Below are 10,272 nucleotides of genomic sequence, written 5' to 3'. Positions count from 1 at the left end.
ACAGAGTTGTCTTAGTGGGCAGCCTGGGGGAGAGCAGTGCAGGGATGGCTGTGCTCCCCACGGTAGTCATTTAGTTCACTGTTCTCTGCCTCCCTAAGCCCATGTGTTATCTCTGGCATTTAGCCTGCAGGTTCCTGGGATTGGGACCGCCTCCATATGCTGTGTTTTGTTCAACATCTGGCACTGCCATGTTGTGGTCCATGACTTTGACTTGGGTGACAAATGGCAGTTGCAAGGCTCTGTCACCAAATGGTGACTCAGCAGAGAATAAGGGGCAGGAGGAGGAGAGAAGCATTTGAAAATGTTGATAAATCACAGCCCTCCCCTCTTTCTTAGGTTCTTTTACTGTTCTAGCTCCCTAATAAAAATATTAATATAAAAATAATATAATAAAGAAGCCTTCCACATTGACATGCTAAACAATCCTTGCTCAAAAGCTGCAAGATATCATCAGCTTGTGGAGCCTGTCAGCAGGTCAGCACTGTGACTGAAGTTTATTAACAGGGCTGACAAGGTTGTGCCGTTCTGTCTGTGCCAGCAGCAAATCACAAGGTTTCTAATTCAGAACCTCCTATTAACAACAGTCCCTGTTCCTTGTTTTCATTTGTAGGACTGATTGAGGGCAGTGTAAATCTTTAAGTGAGCAATCCAAGGACTTGAGTTAGAGTCTGGGGGTCAGTCTCAGAGGAGAACAGCTTTATAAGCATGTGCACTTCCTGTGATTCCCCTGGTTTACTGTGATAGAAGCTCTGATAAAAAGAGCATGCAAGCTAATACACAAGAGAACAAGGGTGCCTACAAGTTACTGGTATTCTTATGCTCTCTTGCCTCTGGAGAGTGACACTCTGGGAAATATGCAGCTGTCATGTAGACCTTATCAGATAAAAGGCAGTTTGCCTGCAAAAAAAAAGAAAATTGCTTTATTTATTGAATTCTGGTGCTTTGTACCAGATGACTCATTGTCACACTTCTTTTCCCTCTTCTCACTGAAGTCAAATCGTGTAGCATGTTACTTTCATCAATTGCAGGTTGCTGAGAAGATGAAAGGACAAATTTTAAACTTTAAGATTTTTTTATCCTATCAGAGATCAGGAGCGTTATTAAATTTTCCCCTCTGGTCAGCTGGCTGGCATTTGGAACTGAATAATGCTGTTCAGTGTTAGTGGCCTCAGACTTGACATTTAAATATTTTATAGAGTTCTTTGTGTTGGTTCTGGGACCCTCAAGATGGGTAAATGAAGGTCATTTGAAGTGACCGGTTCCACCTGCTGGATTTTAGCCAAGAATAGTTGAACAAATATCTTCCTTGGGTAGGATATTAAAAAAAATTACACAAATTACAGTCTTGCCCATTGTTTCCTAGAGTGTGATCTAACTCTCTAGGAAGCTGACAAGCGTTTCCTTTGATTTTAAAGGGAATTGGATGAAGTCTCAGTGTACAATGGACCGGCTATTCATTTAGTGTCAAGTCAGCAGAGCACAACTACCTTCAATAAAGACATGACAGTTTACAGCATGTGAGAACCTGACAACAGATCATTTCTAAACAGCTAAAAAATACACTAACTGTGCAACCACAGGTTGATATCAGAAGTTTGATGTCAAAACATCAGGATTTAAGCTGGTTGGGACAGGGAGTGGGGTGGATAACAAAAACCAAGTGAACTATTTTTTCTTACTAAATATTTCTACCTCCATTATTGTTTCATATTGTCAAAATCCCAAATATTTGCACATGAGACATTTCGGTGTGTTCTATTCTAAAAGGAACACAGTCTTAGACAGACCTTCTAGTATAGCATATCCCCAGCTTTTAGATGGGAAGCAGCAATATAAGCATATTTGGCAGATTATAAGAGCTAAGCAGACAAACAGACCAAGCCTTTAATCGTCTGTCCTGGAGAATTTCTATATTCAGTTAAACTGCTTTATTTTATTTTTACTAAATGAGAAAAAAAGTCTACATTCAGGAGGCTGAATATGTATAGAAAGAGGGTGGAAGATTAAGATGAAAGCACTGTTTTATTACACACAGCTTTTTTCTTTATAAAAAAAGGAAGCTAGCTAAATTTATTACCTTAATTGTATAGATCCATTGTAATAGCTTTTGACCACATTAAATAATGACACAATGCTTATGAGGTAAACTTCACCTAAGAAGAGTCAACACTTGTAGCCATCTTGACTCAAAGGGATGGTTGCAGTTAACAAACAGCAGGATTTTAAGCAGATAGAATTAAGATAAAGAAAATTGATTTTTAACCAACCATGAGGACCACAGAAAGAAATTACCACACTGCTTGAGGGAACAGAAATGCAGTTACCCCTGTGGGAAGAGAACTAGACTTCATTTCTCAATGAAGCTGAATTTCACCAAGATTCAATAATTAAACTGCATTCTTTAACAGTCAGTATATTTGCAGCCAAATGAATGTTTCTTCCTGTTTAATTGATAGGAAGGCACATTTGCATTCAGTACTTGCCAGGGCTAAATTACAGTTGCATCACATTATTGTATACTTAGGGGCCAGCAATTGTGGAGACCACTAGTTCTCAATAGAAGCCACAGGTCAAATCCCACCACCTCCACTCATGCTGAATGATAGTTGCCTGTTCCTCAAACACAGCCATTAATTGCAGCGGGCCTATTTGAAGAGCAGATGGGGCAGGGAGGGAGCTAGGCTAGCAGGATCTGCCTGGTTGACACTAGCTATTCTCATGAACTGCAGGGAAATTTAGTTAGAAACGTCAGCTCCTTTGAGGTTATGCTTTTCACAGGCACCTTATTTATATTAAGTTACACTGGTGTATGCTGCAGAAAACATTTGCCTTAGGCTCTGAGCCAGTTTGAGCTCAGTTATTAGGGTCTGGACAAGTTATCTCAGGGAAGGGACTGTCATCTCAAGGTAACTGTGTGTTACAGGGGCGTAATGAAGAGCTAGAAGGGGAGAGAAAGTGGAGACATTCAAGACTGCTTGGGACACGTCCAGAATTTACAGCTTTCTCCTGGTGACCTAGAGGAAGTCTCTGTGATATTCTTTTTTAGGAATTAAATATCGAACAAGTGATATTCACTGGATTGTGCCCCACCACTGCCACCAAGACACAATCTAGGAATTTACCCATTCAAGGCACAAAAGAAGGAGGGAAGAGCACAATGAAGTAGGTCCTTAGTCAACACGAACTGTTGCTGGATCTGTGCCAAAATTTTGTTTGGCTGGTGGGTTTTTTTTATTATTATTATTTTTACTGAATCAGGCCATCCCAAGTTGAGGGGGATGGAGGAAGGGAGCAGAATTAAGAGACAGACTGTTTTGTCTTTGGGCTTAGAGATGGCAGGATGCAAAAAGGTCAGGTACAGGTACCTTTTCTGAGCTGTCACCAGTGTGCTACTTTCAGGAGATGTGGAAGCTGGTCCCGTAATGGCCACCAGCTGAGATGCCAAACCTTGCCCAGGACTGGGCCAGCAATACTGACTCTCACTTTCAGCAGCCCAGGCTCCCAGGGTGGAGCAGAGCTGCTGGTTTGAGCCCTGCCTGGTCCACAAAACAGGGCTGATCATCCCACAGCTAACCTGGTGTGCCTGCTCACAAAAAAGATGCCAAAAGCCTTAAGGAGAGGAGGGAGGTGAGTAGAAGGAGGGGTGAACCTGTGCAGGCTAGGCTAGGAAAGGAAGTGAATCTGAACAGCGTGAAAAGGAGAAGAGAAAGGAAAGGAATAAGGAAGGGCATGAGCCGGTTATTATGTCATTTCAGTGGATCAGTAAGCAGGAGAGTAACTGTGTCAGGAAAGAGTTAGGCTTGCTCACTCCTTTTCTAAATTAGGCCTTGTAAAACAAAGTGAAGAAAATAATTGAAAGAAGCAAGATGCAGGTGGAAAGGAGGAGGGAAAGTTGTCTGGTAACGAGGAAGAGGGGCCTCCTTAAGCACACAAAGGAAATAGCAAGGGAGCAAGGGATGCAGATGCTGCTTTCTGGCAGCTTGAGTGAAGGGCAATGTCAGGAATGTCAGGAGGGGAAAAAAATTGCCACTTTTTATGATTTTCAATCCCCACACTAGCCTTTTTTATTAGATTACAAGAACATTTGGGCTGGAGAAAAGAATGAAAATGGATGTCTTGCTGCTTACATGAGGAGGACAGCAAGGCACAGCCAAAGGAAGGGATTCTGATGGGTCCCAGCTGGAGGCATAAAGACACCAGTGTGCAGAGAAACACCAAATGTTCTCCCACAGCTTGCGTATAAGCAACGATGGCTCCTCACCTTCTGAAGACCCTTTGCAAAGTGAAAATTTGAAACCCTGGGAAATTATTTTCTGTAAGATGAGCAAGGAGACTAAATCACAGAAGGATTTCTTCATGGATACAGACCTCTAACAGCTGCTTAAGACAATGTTTCCATCAAAACTTTTATCTCTTATAAAATTATTTCAAGGAATTGTAGTTTCCTTCAGAAATGCCCTGACCTGTGTAATGGGACTTACAGCTCTTCTAGGTCTTCCTGTCCCATGCTCACACTTAGTAGAGCAGTGATTGAAAGATGTTATGATGAGGAGGCTGTTTTGTGGTCCTTGCGGGAAAAGAGGGTTTAGGTCTTAGCCAAGCTGTGGTTGCAAAGCACTACAATGACGCCTACTGGATCCATCACTGGAGTGGCCACCGACCGGTCTTGTCACTGAGAGGTTAAACAATCTAATCTGTAGCTGCAAATTCAGACTCCAGTGACCTTCTGTCAAAAGCAGAACAGCACAAGACCACCCTTAAAATCAGCAACTTAATAAAATTTAAATTAATTTTTTTCCTTCTAGTTGCTGAAGGGAGCAGGAAAATAGATGTTGATACAATAATATCTTACCTATTGCTTTTTATTTCAAATGCTTTAAACATCTGCCCTTCTTTTTTGATTCTTTAATATGAAGTTGAAAAAAATTTTAATCGTGGCTGTTACTACAGCAGCAAGCCAGCAATCACTTACCATAAAAACACTGATTCAAAGCTGATTGTTTAATCTTGTAGCAGTAAACCCAAGCCTTTACATGAGATGTAAATCTTATTCTTTCTTGAGCCCAAGACACTCCTTTATCATCAACACATATGCATCAAAAGGCAAAATTTAGCCTGGAGTAGCTCTTCTTTTATGATCTTCCCCAGCAAATATTACTTTTCTATCCCCCAAGGCCAGGCAGAATATCCTGAAGAAATTAGAGACAGAGCTATTCTCTGCTCAAGGGATTAAATCAGCTTGTTGGAAACCCAGGATCAAGGAGGAGCATTTCCTTCCTAACTCTCAGAGCTCCTGATGGGCTCAGCTTTGGGGCAGGAATGAGACACTACCCAAGTCCTTAATCACAATTCCTTTGAGGTGGTGTGTATTTCTGTGTGTGTTGTCTACTGTCTTGTAAAGTGATATATCTTACAGTTCCAAAAGTAGGGATTAGTTTTCTCCTAAGCTTATCTGACTAATTTAGATCTCACTAATTTAGATCTCCCTTTAAAAAAATTCACCCCACTGTGTGCTGTGATTTTACATAATGTTCTTCCCTTTAAGGAGAATCAGCATGTTAACAGTTTATCTGGTACAAATATCACTTAGTGTCTGAAATATCTAGAATGTATTTCAAATTAAATCCTTTACTTCTGCCTACTTTTCCTCACACCCAAAGAATAATGAATGGTGTTACATCCCCCATCAGCTTTGTAACTCCTCAGTGGAATTCTTCTCTCCAGCTTTCTGAGTTCAGTCACTTTCTCAGGGAGCAATTTCAGGCTAATAATACTAATAGTTCTGTGCCTAGCAATTCCACACAGTCATCTGCATTCAAGGATTTGGAATAGGATACACAAGAGAGAGTTGTTTTTGTTTTTGTTTTGACATTTGCAGTAAGTGCCTTCATAACCACAGAATTTTCTTGTTTGTGAAACTGTTTCTGGAGTTTGTTGCATTGCTCTCTTAAGTCTGTGTATCTACGGTATCTTCACCCCTACACACTTTTCAGTGCTCATTACATTAATTGTTTGACCTTTCCTACAAAGAAGTTAGTGTTCTGCTGCTCACGCTACTGACCTTTTTGCAAAACACTTTGAGATCTATGGAGGGAAAACAGATCCTGTTGAAAGGGCTTTGGGGGAGCAATTGAATCAAATGGCAGGAATCAACGTGTAGTCCCTGGAGTCCAGGACAGACAGAGATCCCACGTGGCCCTCTGGTTGGTGGTAGATGCCCTGTTCTGGTCCAGTCAGTCTAGTCCATGTGAAAGGACATAAGCAAACTGATAGGTAGCAGCTGCTGCAATAAGTAGCATAAAACCATGGGTGGAGTTCAAGACGGTCCCTTGATAACCTTCAAGTATTAAAAAACAATGAATAAAACATTGATAGACACAATTTTTAGTCCTATTAATTAAAAAAAAATCCTGTGATTGAGGTGATATTGAAGTCTCTTGCCCTGAAAGTCACACTGTGTTTAGGTGAGCAGTGTTTCACTCTCTCTTTGAGAGGAATGGCTGAAACGACCTAGGCCACCACCCACAACACAGACTGCACACTGTGGCACTATATAATTAAACTACATAGTAAGTATAAGTAATATAAGTAATAGTAATATATACAATATATGTGTGTTTAATAATATAGTAAATATAAGTAATAGATAAACTATACAATTTTATAAACTATATAATTATATAAACTATATAATTTATTATATGAACTATAAAATTAAATATTAACCATGCACTAGGAACTCCAGCATGCATGTGAACCAAAAGACCAAGGAAGGTCGACTTCCCTTCTAAGCCATGTACAAAAATCTTCTGTGTCCCAGAAGCACCAATACACACCTCATATTCCTTAGCAGTTTGCATGTAGGGAGAGTTTTCTTAGTTGTCCACAAAGAGGAGATAATTCCCACCATCAGCAACACTGACAACATCAGCGTCTCCCCTGCACCTCTCATCTGACATAGTCCTGGCATGGGAGAGTCCCCTAGACCAGTCACAAACCGCTACAGCTCCAAGCCATCTGCTGGCCACCCTTACTGCCACAACTGGTGAGAGGGGCCATACAAGCACGTCTAACAACCTGTTTAATTCACAATAAACTACAGAATGAAATAAGAGAATGAAACAAATATAGTTCTTTTAGGAAGCTTTAAGCTGCTTGCCCATCTTTCCCTAATTCGACTAAGATTTTCTTCTCATTCATAATATTTTAGTATAGACAGAAGAGGGTTTCCCAGCCAGCCTGACTTGAAAAGGCACAGCACCTTATCCCAGGTAGACTTTGTTTTTAAATAAGAGCATAGGTTGTTGCTGACATGCAACAGATTAAAAACAGGAATGTTTAAAATGATTACATTGCAGAATTCTTAAAATTAAACATCCTTGTTAAAATATTTATAGGAGAATAGTTTTTCAGGGAAGAAAATTAATAAATAGTCACATTAAAGATTTCCATGTCTAACTAGTTTTGAGATAGTGTACTTTAAAGGAAAAAAAAAAAGAAAACTCTGAAACAACAGGAAACCCTAGTCTCAATTTTCAGGCTCGTATCTCTAAGATTCCACGTCAGATTAACCTCAGACTTTACACACACAAAAATCCTCCTTTGGCTAGAGAAAATAATTGAAAAATTGCAGGGAGAAAGCAGCTTTTTTCATAAAAAGTTAGAAAAATGAGGCTTATCATGAAAAGCTAGACACAGTCTTAATGGTGGAACAACTAGAGGCTCCATAATATATGAAATATATTTGCTTTTAAGCTCTATACCTCATAGTTCCACTGTATTGTATTTATAGACTGTCAGACTGCTAGAGTTTTTATTGTTTTTCCTGATTTTTCTTCTGTTTTGAGATCATCTTTGACAAACAGCAGAATCCCAAACCGTTAGTGCTGTAGTGGGTGAATAGTTGTCTCACTTTTGAGATCTACAACTATCCTCTAACACTCAGTGCTGACTGATGCAGAAAAGTCTCCAGATGTTCACACCAGACTACCAGTCTCATGGCAGCTTCCTCTTTAGGGGTCAAATGCATTAGCTGTGGACCTGGGCTAGAAAGTCTGCAAACGTTCATCTGCTGACCTTAGAGTCCTGATAGCAAAAGATACACTAAGCCACAGCCACGGCTATAAGCTGTGACAAGGTGACTCACGATTTGCTTTCAATTTCACAGTGAGAAGCCCAGTCCCGCCCAGTTCTTCCCAGCAGTTTGTGAGCATTGCTCTGGTGCTTCTGGTTCTGGCTGGCATCTCCAACCCATTACATCAGTAAGAGGCTTCCCTTTATCAGAATGGCAGAAATATGACATGTTCCCTTCCAATTTCAAAATGAGCTTCTTCTTATTCTGGTGCAGACTTGGAGGACGTGAAACCCGCAGGCTTCCCATGTGAATGCAGAGGCGAGTTTGCAAAGTGTGGACAGTTTGTAGGAAAGGTGTGTCGATGGTTCGCCCAAGCAGGTCACAGGCACACTGACCCAAAGCATTGTCATTTGCTTCAGTTTCTCTTCTTACACCTCCCACTTAGCCCCCATTTTCGATAATAGCAACTCTTAGATGCATTTTCTCCATTACACAGAGTGCTTGAATGCTAGTAACTTTGTTATAAGCATGCATCGTATCACAACACAATACACTGCTCCAGTTCTTGTATGACATTCAGTGCTTTCATGAGTTATATTAATTCTAGAAGGGTCTGACCCTGCTCTTACTGAAGTCAATGACAGGACTTCCACGAAACTTGATACATGTTCATTATCCATTTAATCGCTGCTCAGAAAACAATGAAAATATCAAGTGGCAGCAGGCAGGTGGGAGAAACGTGTTGCGTTAACTCTGCAATGGGCCAGTTCGTGAGGCCAGCTCCAGCATTAAAGCCACGCAGAATGAACCCAGACAATCATGGAGCCAGAATGCTGTTTTCATAGCCAGGATCAGCAGCAAGATGCAGGTGCTGTGACTGTATTTGCTTCCCACTAGTACTCCTACACCCAGGCTGGAAGTGCCTCGGCCCACATTGCAAGGGATTTCTCCACTCACATGCCAGGAATACAACTTTACCATCCCTGCACTCTGAGGCACAACTCACAAACACATATGCAACTAGTTAGCACGTAATAAGAAGTTACCACCAGTCAGCTGAGCTACATTGGCTAACTCCATTCGTGCTTTCATCCCGTTTACAGTTTAAGACCAATTTGACATGGTGTTCAGTACCTGCTGTTAGGGGGAGATGTTTATTAGATGTAGAAGCTGATCTTACTGTGCTATATGGCATACACTGCTCTAGCTAGAGCCATACACCTAAATTTCCCTTAGCCATCCTCTCCTTGCCTAGCTAGCCTGCAGCCTCCCACTTTGCAATCTCACTTCAAGGATTCTTCTTAAGAGCAAAACAAGCTGTGCATTGCAGGGAACCAAATTATGATACCGGGGCTGGGATCTAGGCACTGACTACGACTGCTCACATGAATTTGCTAGAGAATTTCCCAGCTAGCTTCATAATTTATTTTCTTGACATTTTGGGGGGAGTAGGGGGAGATACACTAGAAAAAACGCACCCCATATGGTTCTAAGCAAGAGAAAACACCCAGATATGTTCAGTGGTAACGTTCAACAAGTTGTATAGGAAATCACTAGCTGTTCAAACGTGTAATTATGTGTTAACATGCCTGTCTAACAGAGCAAAAAAAATAGCAATGATTCAATAATTGGAGCATGGAATGCTTTTCTTCCTTGCTTCCCTAAAGACTGGAGGCAGCTTAGGCACCTTTATATGTCTAAGTTAAAAAAATAAAATGACCTTTTAGGAGCCCTTCAGTAGCTTGGCAGTTGTGTCATCCCAATTCTTTCAGCAATTAGATAAACCCAAGAACAATTTTATTTCCTGGCTAGGAGAGTATAAAACAAGCTACAGTTTCTCCCATAACCTGCTTCCTTGTGCTCCTGAAACTCATACTGCACAAGCAATGTTTTTCCCTGATGATAATTCAAAGCCTAGAGAGCTTTGTTTCTTACCCCATTTAAAAATAAATACATGCTAATTATAGGACAAAAATAAAAATCTCCATTCTACTGTGCTCTGCAATTCTGCTACTTGGCATGGGCAGAGGGTTCGGTGCACTGTTGCTGTGAGCAATGGGAGGGCTGAAAAGGAAAAATCAATGCCATTTCTTGTTCAATTAAGTTCATTGTGATTCAGAACCACCTCCTCGCACTGCAGAGTCTGCAAGAGATCAGTGCTGCAATCACTACCTTTTAGCAGCTTGCTATCTCCTTCT

This window comes from Apteryx mantelli, chromosome 2 (assembly GCF_036417845.1).
Source record: "Apteryx mantelli isolate bAptMan1 chromosome 2, bAptMan1.hap1, whole genome shotgun sequence".
NCBI lineage: Eukaryota > Metazoa > Chordata > Aves > Apterygiformes > Apterygidae > Apteryx > Apteryx mantelli.
Note: the sequence above shows the minus strand (reverse complement) of the source record.